The 18,172-nt window shown below is 37.0% G+C and overlaps 1 protein-coding gene across 6 annotated transcripts in view; it reads left to right on the plus strand.

Annotated features, from left to right (window-relative positions):
- LOC128695781 (zinc finger protein 271) overlaps window positions 1–18,172 on the plus strand; it is a 120,383-nt gene that overhangs the window by 22,377 nt on the left and 79,834 nt on the right. For all 6 annotated transcript variants that reach the window (XR_011393055.1, XM_053786603.2, XM_053786602.2 and 3 more), the window contains exons 2-3: window positions 7,427–7,545; window positions 7,697–7,780. The gene's annotated coding sequence lies outside the window, so the exon portion shown is untranslated. The remainder of the gene's footprint in view (window positions 1–7,426; window positions 7,546–7,696; window positions 7,781–18,172) is intronic.

The following is an 18,172-nucleotide window of genomic DNA, read 5'->3' on the forward strand; positions in this document are numbered from 1 at the left end:
TAACACTTACCTTTATTGGAGATTCTTCTTAGTGTATAGGAGACTGGAGGAGGAGAGAGATTGGATTGTTTACAGTTTGGAAGGGGAATCCCCTTCCAGCAACACCTCAGGTACCAATTGCTTCTCTGGGGTTGCTTCTCTTCTCTGTTTCTTAATGCCACTAAGACCACCTTGAGAGTCACTCTAGTCCTGTCTCACAAAGTAACTGTGGAGAGAGCTCTGTTTCTGGCGTCTCTTTAACACTTCCCTAAAATGGCCCAAGACTTTGTCACTGTACATATTTCTCACCTTCTTTACCACAGGCTTGGCACTAGGAGCTTTCTTAGGAGCCATGGTAGCTTATTTAGTACTTGCAAGCACTAAAATGAGTGGAATATTATGAAATATTTCGGAGGAGCACTTGAGGGGACCTTCACTCACTGGTAAACAATACCAGACTGGCTGGGTAGGGAGGCCGCCCCAGCTCACACCGTGCATACGCGTCCCAGACGAACTACTATTCGCGAGTCAACCTATGAAAAGCGAGTCCATGTTTATACGAAAATACCCCTATGATTGGCGAAATTTACGATTGCCGAGAACTACGAAAGGCGAAGGACCACTGTATATATATATATCTATATATATATATATATATATATATATATATATATATATATATCTATATATATATATATATATATATATATATATATATATATATATATATATATATATATATATATATATATATATATATATATATATATATATATATATATATATATATATATATATATATATATATATATATATATGCAAAACAACCACTCTGAAAGAATAGAGAAATTCCAAGCACTTTCGTGACTACTCACATTATCAAGGAACTATGAAAGTAAAGCATCCAAGGAAGCTATATAAGGGGTCTGGCCAGCACCTCACTATCAGATCCCACAACGGTTAAACACGTGACGCGCGCCGACCCAACTTGGATAGGTCCTTTGCACAACTCACCCACAAACTATTCTACCCAAGAAAATTTTAAAATTATTATTTGTCCAGTGTATTATTAAATTCTTCCCAAATTCTATTAATTATAAATGGATCTAATTTATATAAACCAAAGGAAATATTCATATTATTGTCAAAACTGCTTTTTATGAAACAAGATTCAATTATATTCCTGTCGACCATGGACTTGCTTGATACTACTTTCTCAACTTTTTGAAAATCAATTGGATGGTTAAAATCTCTTACATGAATAAATAGAGCATTGGAATCTTGTCCAGTTCTAATGCTATATTTATGTTGTTTTAATCTTAGTTCGAGATTTTTACCAGTTTGACCGTAATAAACTTTATCGCAAATTTTACAAGGAATCTTATAGACACATCCATCAGCATTTTGGGGGGAATTCTTTATCAAAAGTTTTTTTACTGTATCAAGATTTTTGAATACAACTTTAATATTAAAAGTCTTAAGAAGAGAAGGCCCGGTGGCCTGGTGGCTAAAGCTCCCGCTTCACACACGGAGGGCCCGGGTTCAATTCCCGGCAGGTGGAAACATTTCGACACGTTTCCTTACACCTGTTGTCCTGTTCACCTAGCAGCAAATAGGTACCTGGGTGTTAGTCGACTGGTGTGGGTCGCATCCTGGGGGACAAGATTAAGGACCCCAATGGAAATAAGTTAGACAGTCCTCGATGACGCACTGACTTTCTTGGGTTATCCTGGGTGGCTAACCCTCCGGGGTTAAAAATCCGAACGAAATCTTATCTTATCTTATCTTAACCAAGTTTTCATGGTAAGGGAGAACCAACATATTTTTAGTTGAATAAGGCTGGTTGTCCCTTTTTGGATTGTAAAAAGTATTTCTAGCAACTTTAAAAGATTTATCAATTACATTTCTTGGGTATTTTAAATCATTACCTATTTCATAAATTTTGGATATTTCCTCATCTATGAACTCAGGACTACAAATTCGTAAAGCTCTCAAAAACATTGATGAGAAAACAGACAGTTTGACTCTATCTTGATGCGAGGAATAATAGTGGACATAGGAACAGTTATTTGTAGGTTTTCTGTAAATTTTAAATTTGAATTCATTATTACCCTTAATAATTAAAACATCTAGAAAAGGCAATGAGTTATTTTCTTCAAACTCAACAGTAAAGTTTATAGAATGGGCTAAGCTATCTAATTTTCCAAGGAAATGGTGTATATCTACATTTTTAGGCATAAGACACAAAATATCATCAACATATCTGAACCATTTAGCTCTATTAGGGAGGATTGTGTTAAGCAACCTTGTTTCAAAAAATTCCATGTATAGGTTACTAAGAACAGGTGAAAGAGGATTTCCCATTGCCATACCAAACTTCTGAGTGTAAAACTTATCATTAAATACAAATTTTGCATCAATGCAAAGTTTAATAAGTTTAATGATAGTAGGAACTGGCAATGGTAAATCATAGTTAACGAGTTCTTCAGATAAGAAACTTAATAAATCATCATCAAACAGGAACATTAACCATCATTTAAGTAGTCAAGGAGCAAGTCTATGAAGTTAGACAACAATCAAAACAACAATAACCATGTAATAAAATCATTTTTTAAGTCAGTCAAGGTAGCTGTAACGGTTTATCAAGTTTAGAATAGGTTTCAGTATCAAGTCTATGTTGTTTTTAACATTAAAGTTAGAAATTTTGCCAACAATAGGGCTCGAAATATCAACAAGCCATTTGGATAATTTATATGAAACTGATCCTATGGAGCTAATAATTGGTCTGACTGGATTCCCTGGTTTGTGTATTTTTTATTAGTCCATACATGTAAGGTAAAGATGGATTAGTGGAAGTAAATTGTTTGACTAATTCATCTTTGCCTTTCAGTAGAAGTTTTATTGTTTTATTGAAATTGCTGTTAACGGTTTCTAGGGGATTTTTCCTAAGTTTAGAATAGGTTTCAGTATCATCTAAGAGATTATTAATTTTTTCTTGGTAATCATTTTCTTTCATAATTACTATTGCATTTATTTTGTCTGCTTTAGTAAGGCGCAAATTTTTATTGTTATTAAGTGTATCATAAGACTTAAAGAATCTTTGAGGGCAATTGGGAATGTTTGGTTTTAACATAGAGCTGTATACCATTCCTTTACTAATATTAATTTCATCAGAGGATAAATCAGAAAATTTTTCAAAGTTACAAAAGGCTTTTGCAATTTCAACATTATTAAGTTTTTTTGAAGTTGCAAAACTTAGGCCAAAACCTAGAGCAGCAGTTGTATGTTTGTCTAAAATTTCATCTGATAAGTTAATTACAAAATTGTTATTGATAAATCTTTTAAAGTTGCTAGAAATACTTTTTACAATCCAAAAAGGGACAACCAGCCTTATTCAACTAAAAATATGTTGGTTCTCCCTTACCATGAAAACTTGGTTGATATGCCTTCTCTTCTTAAGACTTTTAATATTAAAGTTGTATTCAAAAATCTTGATACAGTAAAAAAACTTTTGATAAAGAATTCCCCCCAAAATGCTGATGGATGTGTGTATAAGATTCCTTGTAAAATTTGCAATAAAGTTTATTACGGTCAAACTGGTAAAAATCTCGAACTAAGATTAAAACAACACAAATATAGCATTAGAACTGGACAAGATTCCAATGCTCTATTTATTCATGTAAGAAATTTTAACCATCCAATTGATTTTCAAAAAGTTGAGAAAGTAGTATCAAGCAAGTCCATGGTCGACAGGAATATAATTGAATCTTGTTTCATAAAAAGCAGTTTTGACAATAATATGAATATTTCCTTTGGTTTATATAAATTAGGTCCATTTATAATTAATAGAATTTGGGTAGAATTTAATAATACACTGGACAAATAATAATTTTAAAATTTTCTTGGGTAGAGTAGTTTGTGGGTGAGTTGTGCAAAGGACCTATCCAAGTTGGGTCGGCGCGCGTCACGTGTTTAACCGTTGTGGGATCTGATAGTGAGGTGCTGGCCAGACCCCTTATATAGCTTCCTTGGATGCTTTACTTTCATAGTTCCTTGATAATGTGAGTAGTCACGAAAGCGCTTGGAATTTCTCTATTCTTTCAGAGTGGTTGTTTTGCATATATATATATATATATATATAGATATATATATATATATATATATATATATATATATATATATATATATATATATATATATACACACACAGTGGTCCCTCGCTTTTCGTAGTTCTCGGCAATCGTAAATTTCGCCAATCATAGGGGTATTTTCGTATAAACATGGACTCGCTTTTCATAGGTTGACTCGCGAATAGTAGTTCGTCTGGGACGTGTATGCACGGTGTGAGCCGGAGCGGCCTCCCTACCCAGCCAGTCTGGCATTGTTTACCAGTGAGTGAAGGTCCCCTCAAGTGCTCCTCCGAAATATTTCCTTCTCCTCGCTGCAACATTCATCACCCACGCTTCACACCCATATGAGAGCGTTGGTAAAACTATACTCTCATACATTCCCCTCTTTGCCTCCAAGGACAAAGTTCTTTGTCTCCACAGACTCCTAAGTGCACCACTCACTCTTTTTCCCTCATCAATTCTATGATTCACCTCATCTTTCATAGACCCATCCGCTGACACGTCCACTCCCAAATATATGAATACGTTCACCTCCTCCATACTCTCTCCCTCCAATCTGATATTCAATCTTTCATCACCTAATCTTTTTGTTATCCTCATAACCTTACTCTTTCCTGTATTCACCTTTAATTTTCTTCTTTTGCACACCCTACCAAATTCATCCACCAATCTCTGCAACTTCTCTTCAGAATCTCCCAAGAGCACAGTGTCATCAGCAAAGAGCAGCTGTGACAACTCCCACTTTGTGTGTGATTCTTTATCTTTTAACTCCACACCTCTTGCCAAGACCCTCGCATTTACTTCTCTTACAACCCCATCTATAAATATATTAAACAACCACGGTGACATCACACATCCTTGTCTAAGGCCTACTTTTACTGGGAAAAAATTTCCCTCTTTCCTACATACTCTAACTTGAGCCTCACTATCCTCGTAAAAACTCTTCACTGCTTTCAGTAACCTACCTCCTACACCAGTACACTTGCAACATCTGCCACATTGCCACCCTATCCACCCTGTCATACGCCTTTTCCAAATCCATAAACGCCACAAAGACCTCTTTAGCCTTATCTAAATACTGTTCACTTATGTTTCACTGTAAACACCTGGTCCACACACCCCCTACCTTTCCTAAAGCCTCCTTGTTCATCTGCTATCCTATTCTCCGTCTTACTCTTAATTCTTTCAATTATAACTCTACCATACACTTTACCAGGTATACTCAACAGACTTATTCCCCTATAATTTTTGCACTCTCTTTTATCCCCTTTGCCTTTATACAAAGGAACTATGCATGCTCTCTGCCAATCCCTAGGTACCTTACCCTCTTCCATACATTTATTAAATAATTGCACCAACCACTCCAAAACTATATCTCCACCTGCTTTTAACATTTCTATCTTTATCCCATCAATCCCGGCTGCCTTACCCCCTTTCATTTTACCTACTGCCTCACGAACTTTCCCCACACTCACAACTGGCTCTTCCTCACTCCTACAAGATGTTATTCCTCCTTGCCCTATACACGAAATCACAGCTTCCCTATCTTCATCAACATTTAACAATTCCTCAAAATATTCCCTCCATCTTCCCAATACCTCTAACTCTCCATTTAATAACTCTCCTCTCCTATTTTTAACTGACAAATCCATTTGTTCTCTAGGCTTTCTTAACTTGTTAATCTCACTCCAAAACTTTTTCTTATTTTCAACAAAATTTGTTGATAACATCTCACCCACTCTCTCATTTGCTCTCTTTTTACATTGCTTCACCACTCTCTTAACCTCTCTCTTTTTCTCCATATACTCTTCCCTCCTTGCATCACTTCTACTTTGTAAAAACTTCTCATATGCTAACTTTTTCTCCCTTACTACTCTCTTTACATCATCATTCCACCAATCGCTCCTCTTCCCTCCTGCACCCACTTTCCTGTAACCACAAACTTCTGCTGAACACTCTAACACTACATTTTTAAACCTACCCCATACCTCTTCGACCCCATTGCCTATGCTCTCATTAGCCCATCTATCCTCCAATAGCTGTTTATATCTTACCCTAACTGCCTCCTCTTTTAGTTTATAAACCTTCACCTCTCTCTTCCCTGATGCTTCTATTCTCCTTGTATCCCATCTACCTTTTACTCTCAGTGTAGCTACAACTAGAAAGTGATCTGATATATCTGTGGCCCCTCTATAAACATGTACATCCTGAAGTCTACTCAACAGTCTTTTATCTACCAATACATAATCCAACAAACTACTGTCATTTCGCCCTACATCATATCGTGTATACTTATTTATCCTCTTTTTCTTAAAATATGTATTACCTATAACTAAACCCCTTTCTATACAAAGTTCAATCAAAGGGCTCCCATTATCATTTACACCTGGCACCCCAAACTTACCTACCACACCCTCTCTAAAAGTTTCTCCTACTTTAGCATTCAAGTCCCCTACCACAATTACTCTCTCACTTGGTTCAAAGGCTCCTATACATTCACTTAACATCTCCCAAAATCTCTCTCTCTCCTCTGCATTCCTCTCTTCTCCAGGTGCATACACGCTTATTATGACCCACTTCTCGCATCCAACCTTTACTTTAATCCACATAATTCTTGAATTTACACATTCATATTCTCTTTTCTCCTTCCATAACTGATCATTTAACATTACTGCTACCCCTTCCTTTGCTCTAACTCTCTCAGATACTCCAGATTTAATCCCATTTATTTCCCCCCACTGAAACTCTCCTACCCCCTTCAGCTTTGTTTCGCTTAGGGCCAGGACATCCAACTTCTTTTCATTCATAACATCAGCAATCATCTGTTTCTTGTCATCCGCACTACATCCACGCACATTTAAGCAACCCATATATATATATATATAATATATATATATATATAATATATATATATATATATATATAGATATATATATATATATATATATATATATATAGATATATATATATATATATATATATATATATAGATATATATATATAGAGATATATATATAGAGAGATAGAGAGAGAGAGACAGATATATATATATATATATATATATATATATATATATATATATATATATATATATATATATATATATATATATATATATATATATATATATATATATATATATATATATATATATATATATATATATATACTATATATAGAGAGAGAGAGAGAGAGACAGATAGACAGACAGACAGACACAGACAGACACAGGGAGAGAGAGACGGAGACGGGGGGACAGACTCACGGCCAGAATTATTCAGGACTACATACCCAGTTCCTATTTTTTTATATTGCAGGAATGAAGATCAGCAACTCTAATGATGTGGCCAAAGATCTGATGCATAAATTGGCTAGAGTTTCCCAAGAGCTACATTTACTATCTGAGTTTCTCCAGTCCAAACGTATTTAGGAATTTGTAAGTAGATTTCACCTCACAAAGTCATGTGTGAGGCTGTAAAAGTGTTAAAATGTGATAAATTTGTTATAGTACATTGTTCTCTCACTGAATCATGCTTTAAATTCTATTGATAACTTTATCTCAAAAATGTATTTATATTCTATTACAGAATTATAAACTGAGAGAGAAATCAGGAAGTCTGGCTTCAAAACCCATGAACAGCCAATTTACATCTTAGAACAAAATATTAGTAGTAAGTAATTTCAAATACTTTCTCTGCATTAATGTGTTCTATATTTTTTCATAATTCTTTCTTAATGATGTTTACTTTTATTTATTGAACTCGTGTCATTAAGTTAAAATTCTCCTTTATTTTGCCATGTTGTTATTATTATGATCAACATTTCCTGATAGAATATATAAGCAGTAAGTTACCAAAATACTTAGTTTTATTGTCAGATAAATATTACACACAGTAAATTATACAGTGGAACCTCAGTTGTTGACTACATTACTTGTCGAACAAATCGGTTTTTGAATAAGGAATTTGAGAAAAAATATCCTGATTTTCATACGTTCTCTTGATTGTCGACCAACAACACAAACACCTCAGGTCACGTGCTCACTAACTCATGTACTGTAAACATCTATTGAGCTTTTGTTGTTCATCTTGTGAACTTTTTTTTATTTTGCAGTTTTGGTGCATTTTTTTTTTGTGAGATAAGCCATCTTGAGCCAAAAAAGGATAGAGATAAAAGCAAAAAAGGAAAGTTGTAAAAAGCACTGTTGAGTTTAAAAAAGAAGTCATTAGAAAATATGAAAAAGATAGGCTTTGTGTAGTTGATATAGCAAAAGATTTTGGTAAAAAGTCTACCATTAGCATGATACTGGGCCAAAGGAAAAAAATTAAAGCAGGTGACCTTGCAAAAGGCACAAAAGTGATATCAAAGCAAAGGCCACAAATTATTGAAGAGGTTGAAAAACTTGATTTGGATAAACAAAAAACAGTTACACTCTGATAGTGTTTCAGAGACCATTATTTGTGAAAAAGCGAGGCAGTTGCATGATGACCTCATGAAAAATAACCCCAGAACAAGTGCTGAAACTCAGTCCTTCAAGGCTAGTAAGCGTTGGTTTGATAATTTTAAGAAAAGAAGTGGCATTCATAGTGTGGCTCGGCATGGGGAGGCTGCCAGTGCTGACCAAATAGCTGTTGAAAAGTATGTTACTGAATTCCAAGAGTACATAGAGGCTGAGAGGTTTGTCCCCCAATGAGTGTTTAGTCCTTTCACTGTTGGTCCTGTAATATTATGACTTGCAAGCAAGTGTCAGTCCCGTAATACTACACCAAAATTCTAGCGGCTTCCAGTCTTGCGGGAAAAAGCTGGTAGACCTACACATGAGAGAATGGGTCTGAGTGGTCAGTGTATGAAATATAAAAAAAATCCTACAGCACACAGGACATAATGAGGAAAAACAACTCCGACCGTATTTTTTGTTTAAAACAGCGACTTTGCAGTGTTTTTGTATTCTCATTTTCTTGGTCTCATTTGATAGAATGGAAGATATATTACAGAAATTTTGAATAGTTTATGAACTAAAAGTACCTTGAAATTGAGCTCAACATCGGCAAAAATCGAAAATGTTCGATTTTTGCCAATGTTCAAAAGTACACAAATGATGTCAGGCATCCAATACACATTAACTGGTGGATCTAATGTGCTTTCATAAATGCACTGATATTATTTATATAATTTTTACAATACTGCAGTAGTCTGCATAACAGTAAATCTATTTTTTGTGTGAATAAAACTTCAAAATGGAAAGCAAGCATAATGTACAAGGGCCTGGAGACATGACTAATGAACAGAGAAAATTTTATTTTAATGCTAGGAGTGTTTGCATTGTTAATTCTGGACCCTATTTTGAAATTCGCCTTCATTGAATTTTGTATGAAATTGGCCAAATTTCCGATTTCTGATCACTTTATTGGGTAGTTGAAATCACTAAATGGGCAGTTTCTTAAAATTAAAATTCTTTATTTCTCTATTGATATTACAATGTGGGGTTTACATATAAAATATTATTGCATATTAAAAAATACTTATTACAAAGAAGGCCACTAGTATGCCTAGGTAATCCTAGGCATTTCAGGTAGACTAATACTATTTCTTACTCTATATTGACACAGGCTATGGGTCATACTGGTATTAAAGTGAGGTAGCTGTAGTGATGAACTAGATTTACAAAAGTATATCAATTAATGGGAATGGTCTCGTCTTGAGATGATAGTTTCTATTAAAGCTCCTATAATGGAGTGTCTTAGACAAACTTATGACTAGCCTAAGAATTATGTAGCAAAAGCTATATTCAGAATTTTATGTTGACAGTCATTAGTGTAAGTTAATGTAAATTAGGGGGAGTCAGATATCAAATAAGTGTATTTTGTTTTGGATATGTGCAAGCTAAGGTTGTTTTCATGTGGTTAGCTACCGATGGGGTGTGTTAGGGAGATAAGGTGTTTTTTAATGGTGCTTTTGAAAATAGTGGTTAAGTTGGCAGTTCTAGAGTTTTCAGGCAGGGAATTCCAGATTTTAGGCCCATTTATGTACATGGAATTTTTGTATAGATTTAGCTGGATAAGGGGAATGTCATAGAGATGTTTGTGTCTGGTATTATACCTATGGGTCCTGTCACAACTATCAAGAAAGTGTTTTAATTCAGGGTTAATATTGGAATTTATGTTTCTGTAAATGTAGATTGCAGAATGTGCAAGACAGGTATACAATACCGACAAGATGAAAGTTAAGACACTTGTGCAACATCTGGTTATCTTTATTGTAGACGTTTCGCCATCCAGTGGCTTTATCAATACAGATTCTTGGACATAATAAGAAATACGAAGAACTATGTACAAAAGATGAGGTAATCAGTCCCTCAGCCTTGGAGGTGGTGTTTAGAGCACCGTGGTTGTAGAGATTCTGAAGCACAGGCAAGGAGACTGGCGCTTATATATGCGTCAGTGAAAGGGACGTGTAGCAGACGAGGGCATAGTCACTGGTAGGCGGGATTCCCCAGTGGAAGTAGGTCCTTCCCAAATTGATGGGCTAGTTGTAGAAGTGAAGAAGGTCATGTAGATGTCCTCTGAATCAAGATACCATGATGTTGCAGTGCCTGACAAGTTGTGCAAGACAGGTATACAATACCGACAAGATGAAAGTTAAGACTTCTAAACTAGCCCATCAATTTGGGAAGGACCTACTTCCACTGGGGAATCCCGCCTACCAGTGACTATGCCCTCGTCTGCTACACGTCCCTTTCACTGACGCCTATATAAGCGCCAGTCTCCTTGCCTGTGCTTCAGAATCTCTACAACCACGGTGCTCTAAACACCACCTCCAAGGCTGAGGGACTGATTACCTCATCTTTTGTATATAGTTCTTCGTATTTCTTATTAAGTCCAAGAATCTGTATTGATAAAGCCACTGGATGGCAAAACGTCTACAATAAAGATAACCAGATGTTGCACAAGTGTCTTAACTTTCATCAGATTGCAGAATAGTAAGTGTGGATGTTCTGAATAGTGAGTAAGTTTAGGTCTTTGAAGAGCGGGGGGTGTGTTGCCTAGCATTGGATTGTGTGATAATTCTTACTGCGGCTTTTTGATGGGTTATTATTGGCTTCAGGTGGGTGATTGCTGTTGATCCCCAAGCACAAATGGTATATGTGAGGTAGGGATAGATGAGTGAATAGTATAGTGTGAGTAGGGCTGATTGTGGTATGTAGTAACATATCTTAGAGAGGACCCCAACAGTTTTGGATACTTTTTTTGTTATATGTTGTTATACAGTGGAACCTCTACTTGCGAGTTTAATCCGGTCCATGACCTTGCTCGCAACTGAATTTGCTCGTTTGCGGAGTCAATTTTCCTCATTTAAATTAATTGAAATGCAATTAATCCGTTCCAGTGGAATTCTGTACTTCAATAATTTCGCTAATATCAACTCTACGGCTTATTTATCTATCTCACTTCATCTAATATGACATAATAAACAATATAAATAACATAGAAACCTTATACAGTGGACCCCCGCATAACGATCACCTCCGAATGTGACCAATTATGTAAGTGTATTTATGTAAGTGCGTTTGTACGTGTATGTTTGGGGTCTGAAATGGACTAATCTACTTCACAATATTCCTTATGGGAACAAATTCGGTCAGTACTGGCACCTGAACATACTTCTGGAGTGAAAAAATATCGTTAACCGGGGGTCCACTGTATACAGTGGAACCTCAAATATCGAACTTTCTTCGGTCCAGAAGTCTGTTCGAGTGCCTTTACTGAATGAATTTATTCCCATCAGGAATAATCTAAATTAGATTAGTCCATTTCAGACCCTTAAAAATACACTTATAAAAGCACTTACAAAAATACACTTACATAATTGGTTGTGTTGGGAGCAGTTCGATTTTTGAGGTTCCACTGTATACTCTAAAATGAATAAAATCTGTCATTCATGTAGTGGTATGGGCGGTGTTGGCGGTGGACGAGAGAGTGTCTGGACACCTGGCAAAATACTTCGTGAATAATTTCGCTAATATAATCTATATGGCTTATTTCATCTAGTATGACATAATAAACAATATGAATAACATAGAAACATGATATATACAGTGGACCCCCGCATAACACTATTAATCCGTTCCTGAGAGCTCAGTGTTATGTGAAATTATCCTTATGCGAATTAATTTTCCCCATAAGAAATAATGGAAATCAAAGTAATCCGTGCAAGACACCCAAAAGTATGAAAAAAAAATTTTTTACCACATGAAATATTAATTTTAATTCACACAAACTTAAGAAAACATGCACAGTTACATGACACTTACCTTTATTGAAGATCTGGTGATGATTGATGGGATGGGAGGAGGGGAGACTGGATGGTTTTAGTGTTTAGAAGGGGAACCCCCTTCCATTAGGACTTGAGGTGTCAAGTCCTTTTCTGGGGTTGCTTCCCTTCTTCTTTTAATGCCACTAGGACCAACTTCAGAGTCACTGGACTTCTGTCGCACAACATATCTGTCCATAGTGGCCTGTACTTCTTGTTCCTTTATGACTTTCCTAAAGTGTTTCACAACAGTGCCAGTGTAATAGTCACCAGCACGGCTTGAAATAGCTGTCTGAGGGTGATTTTCATCCATGAAGGTTTGCACTTCAAGCCACTTTGCACAGATTTCCTTAATCTTTGAAGTAGGCAACTTCTTCAATTTCTCTCTCCCGTCCTCCAAAGCAATTTCCTCAGGTGTGGCCTTATGCTGATGAAGATGATCTAGCAACTCATCAGTGGTTAGTTCTTCATTGTCCTCCTCCACCAACTCTTCCACATCCTCCCCACTAACCTCCAACTCCAAGGACTTCCCCAATGCCACAATTGATTCCTCAACTGGCATAGGATTCTCAGGGTTAGCCTCAAATCCTTCAAAATCCCTTTGGTCTACACATTCTGGCCACAGTTTCTTCCAAGCAGAATTCAAGGTCCTCTTAGTCACTCCCTCCCAAGCCTTACCTATAAGGTTTACACAATTGACGATATTAAAGTGCTCTCTCCAAAACTCTCTTAGAGTCAATTGAGTTTCTGAGGTCACTACAAAGCACCTTTCAAACAGAGCTTTTGTGTACAGTTTTTTGAAGTTTGCAATAACCTGCTGGTCCATGGGGTGCAGGAGATGAGTGGTATTAGAAGGCAAAAACTTCACCTTAATGAAGCTCATGTCCCCACAAAGTCACTCTGCCAAGTCTGTAGGATGACCAGGGGCATTGTCTAACACCAGGAAGCACTTAAGGTCTAATTTCTTTTCAGTTAGGTAATTTTTCACAGTGGGGGCAAATGCTTGGTGTAACCAGTCATAGAAAAAGTCCCTAGTGACCCATGCCTTATTGTTTGCCCTCCACAGCACACAAATTAGCCTTGAGGATATTCTTTTGCCTGAATGCTCTCGCAGTTTCAGAGTGATACACTAATAAAAGCTTCACTTTGCAATCACCACTAGCATTGGCACACATGAGAAGAGGAAGCCTGTCTTTCATAGGCTTATGTCCTGGGAGTGCCTTTTCCTCCTCAGTAAAGTAGGTCCTGCTTGGCATTTTCTTCCAAAACAGGCCTGTTTTGTCACAATTAAACACTTGTTCAGGTTTCAATCCTTCACTGTCTATGTACTCCTTGAATTCATGCACATATTTTTCAGCTGCTTTTTAGTCCAAACTGGCAGCCTCACCATGCCTTATCACACTATGTATGCCACTACACCTCTTAAATCTCTCAAACCAACCTTTGCTGACCTTAAATTCACTCGTATCACAACTAGTTGCAGGCATTTTTCTAATTAAATCCTCGTGCAACTTCCTAGCCTTTTCACTTATGATCGCTTGAGAGATGCTATCGTTTATCCACACCAATAACAGTCTCTCAACATCTTCTATCACTTGCGATCTCTGTTTCGAAAGCACAGTTAAACCTTTGGCAAGAACAGCTTCCTTGATTGCCGTTCTCTTGGACACAATAGTAGCGATGGTTGATTGGGGTTTACTATACAACCTGGCCAGCTCGGAGACACGCACTCCACTTTCATACTTAGCAATGATCTCTTTCTTCATCTCCATAGTAATTCTCACCCTTATTCCTGTAGGGTTGGCACTAGAAGCTTTCTTGGGGCCCATGGTCACTTATTTTTCAGGTGAAATCACTTTAAAAAGGCTGTAATAATACGAAATGTTCCGATTGTATGCTTGAATGTTACCGCGGAGGCTGGCTTGTAAACAAAGCCACTGGCAGAACAAGTGAGGCTGGCTCAGGCCGCATGGACGCGTCTCGGACGAATCGCGTTGAGTGAATTTTTTAGCGCTATGCGAGGCAAAATTTTAGCGATAAAATGTATCGCTATGCGGATTTAACGCTATGCGATGCCAACGTTATGCGGGGGCCCACTGTACTCTAGAATGAATAAAATATGTCATTCATGTAGTGGTATGGGCGGTGTCGGCGGTGGACGAGAGTTTGTCTGGACACCGGGCAAAATTCTTCATGAATAATTTCGCTAATATCATCTATATGGCTTATTTACATATCACAGTTCAACTAATATGACATAACAGACAATATAAATAACATAGAAACACGATATATACTCTAGAATGAATAAAATATGTCATTATGTAACAGGTGGAGGTGGCCACAACTGCTCCCTCTTTGTTGTGGTAAACACTGCCATCTTGTGATGGCTTTTTGAAGCCGTCTATTATTATAATTATTACAGGTCTCCCTCAACATTCACGTTTTCAACTTTCACGGGCTTCACACATTCGCGAATTCCCAACCGCCAAATTCCCAGCCACCAAATTCCCAGCCGCCAAATCATATTTAAGTTTCCCGCCACCTGCGAGTCCCTACTACCCTCCCTCCGACCCCTGCAACTGGCAGCCAGCCCTCCCACCACTCAGTGTGGTGAGTGTTTTGTTTGTTCATTATTTGCTATTAAACTACAGTATAAATAATGTAAACCCATTCATGACTGCATATTGGAATGGCTATTTGGACAGGTATTAGACGGTGACATCATGTGTTTACTCTTGAACACTGCAAAGAATTAAACATTTCTGCTACAGCTAATAATAACAATAGTAATAATAATAATAATAATAATAATAATAATAAATATGATATAATTGAAGAAGGAAATTGTACAAAAATACGAGGGAGTGGTTGACACATCGTCAGTGTGACTGTGTTTATGCTGGAGTAAACATTAGTCTCCCTGCTCTTCCAAACATTTCACAATAATTCATTGTGTTTGGTGCTTGTAGATAAGTAAGTAAGTTTATTCAGGTATACACAAATACAGTTACATAGAATTATCATACATAGCAGCATATGTGTAGAGAACCTAGGATAACCCAAAAAAGTCAGACAGAGTGACTTATTTCCATTGGGGTCCTTTGAGTGTGACTGGAGTGGTAGAGGCAGTGATTGAGGCAATGGTATTTAATAACATACATGTTATTAATAATATGTACTATTATTATTTATAACATGTTATTAAATACATACATGTTAATAATAATACATGTTATTAATAATAACAATAATAATAATAACAACTGGCAGCCAGCCCTCCCACCCGCCACTCACTCAGTCAGTCAGTCTCCAGCCACTGTGCGAGTCGGTCATTGCTGTTTGTGTGGTGGTGAAAGTATGTCTCATGCCATGCAGTTACACTCCATATAATCATCTCCATTCAACTGTCATCAGTAACTGCATGTAATATCAATAGAGAAATAAAGAATTATAATTTAAATTTTTTTAATCATCACAAGTCATCAGAGTTCGTCTGCCTTACGAGTGGTGAGTGTTTTGTTTGTTCATTATTTATTAAACTACAGTATAAATAATGTCAACTCATTCATGACTGCTAATAATAATAATAATAATAATAATAATAATAATAATAATAATAATAAATACGAGGGTTGAAGCAGTGGGTGGTAGAGGCATCGTCAGTCAGTATGGCTTTGTTTATGCTGGAGTGAGTATTATCCTCTGTGCTCTTCCAAACATTTCACAATAATTCATTGTGTTTGGTGCTTGTTGATTGACTGTGACTGCTACATAATTAACCATGGGCCCAAATAAATTTTGGTAAAGAAACTGAGAAGCACGAAAGAATTGAAGAAAGAAATTATATAAAAATACGAGGCAGTGGTGGAGGCAGTACAATATTTTACGATGTTCTCAGGTACGTATTTTATGATTGTTCATGAGAACATAAGAAAGGAGGAACACTGCAGTAGACCTGTTGGCCCATACTATTCAGGTCCTTCACAAATCCAGCCCAATAACAGAATAAATGCTACCCAAGCAATAAGCTTTGAACATTCTATTTACTCGCATGCAAGACCCATTCAAATCCAACCACCTCTCACTTGTGTATTTATCCAACCTAAATGTGAAGCTACCCAAGGTTTTAGCTTTGATAGGACCTTGGGTAGCTTTAAAAAGAGATTGGACAAATATATGAGTGGGAGGAGCATGTACGTATATACATGTATATACATAGATTATTTCATTTTATTATTTTATTATATTTCCCTGCAATATATTGGGGCACCAAACATTCGTGATTTTTTCAACATTCACGGGGCTCTTGATCCCCTAACCCCTGCAAATGTTGGGGGAGACCTGTATATTCATATTATTATTATTATACATATTATTATTATTATTATTGTTATTATTATTATTATTATTATTATATAAATTATTTGTAATTTTTATTCACACGAAAAATATAAGATTTACTGTTATTCCTTATTGCAATAATTGTATAAATATGTCAACCCATTCACGACTGCATATTGGAATGAACAGTGTTTACACTGAAACAGCCACACAATGGACCATTTCTCCTAGGTTGAGTTCAATTTCAAGGTACTTTTCGTCGTGAAAGCAATCAAAATCATATCTATTTATGTAATTTATCTTTCATTCTATCAAATGAAACCAAAAAAACGAGAATACAACCATAAAAACCATTCGAAATTACCGCTAAGGGGTGGCTAATTGCTGAGAAGTGAACTCCATTATTTATGTTTAGATTTCTTTCATTTTTGGTGTACATTAAGAAGCGTCTTTCCATCATACATTGCCCAAGTTTCGATAAGATAGTCCAACAAACAAATGAGATACAATTCCTGAGATCAAGAGCAAGAGCCCCTCACCAGTGTCAAGGAACCTGCCTTGAGGTCTGCTCACTTGTGGAAATTTTGCTCGCATGTGGAAGCAAAAAATCGACCCATCGACTGCTTGTATTCGAAAAAACTCACACGTGGACATGCTCGCAAGTAGAGGTTCCACTGTATATGGGTGCTGTCAAGGTGTAGGCTCAGGAATTTGCCCTCATTATGCTTAGCAGTAGGGGCACTGTCAATCTTAACCCTTTAACCATTTCAGTTGTATATGTACATCTTACAAGCCAATCTCATAAATTGTATCTCATATATGTATCTCATTATTGTATTTCATTATTGTACCTGGAGTTTACCTGGAGAGAGTTCCGGGGGTCAACGCCCCCGCGGCCCGGTCTGAGACCAGGCCTCCTGGTGGATCAGAGCCTGATCAACCAGGCTGTTGCTGCTGGCTGCACGCAAACCAACATACGAGCCACAGCCCGGCTGATCCGGAACTGACTTTAGGTGCTTGTCCAGTGCCAGCTTGAAGACTGCCAGGGGTCTGTTGGTAATCCCCCTTATGTGTGCTGGGAGGCAGTTGAACAGTCTCGGGCCCCTGACACTTATTGTATGGTCTCTTAACGTGCTAGTGACACCCCTGCTTTTCATTGGGGGGATGGTGCATCGTCTGCCAAGTCTTTTGCTTTCGTAGTGGGTGATTTTCGTGTGCAAGTTCGGTACTAGTCCCTCTAGGATTTTCCAGGTGTATATAATCATGTATCTCTCCCTCCTGCGTTCCAGGGAATACAGGTTTAGGAACCTCAAGCGCTCCCAATAATTGAGGTGTTTTATCTCCGTTATGCGCGCCGTGAAAGTTCTCTGTACATTTTCTAGGTCGGCAATTTCACCTGCCTTGAAAGG

This window comes from Cherax quadricarinatus, chromosome 41 (genome assembly GCF_038502225.1).
Source record: "Cherax quadricarinatus isolate ZL_2023a chromosome 41, ASM3850222v1, whole genome shotgun sequence".
Taxonomy (NCBI): Eukaryota; Metazoa; Arthropoda; class Malacostraca; order Decapoda; family Parastacidae; genus Cherax; species Cherax quadricarinatus.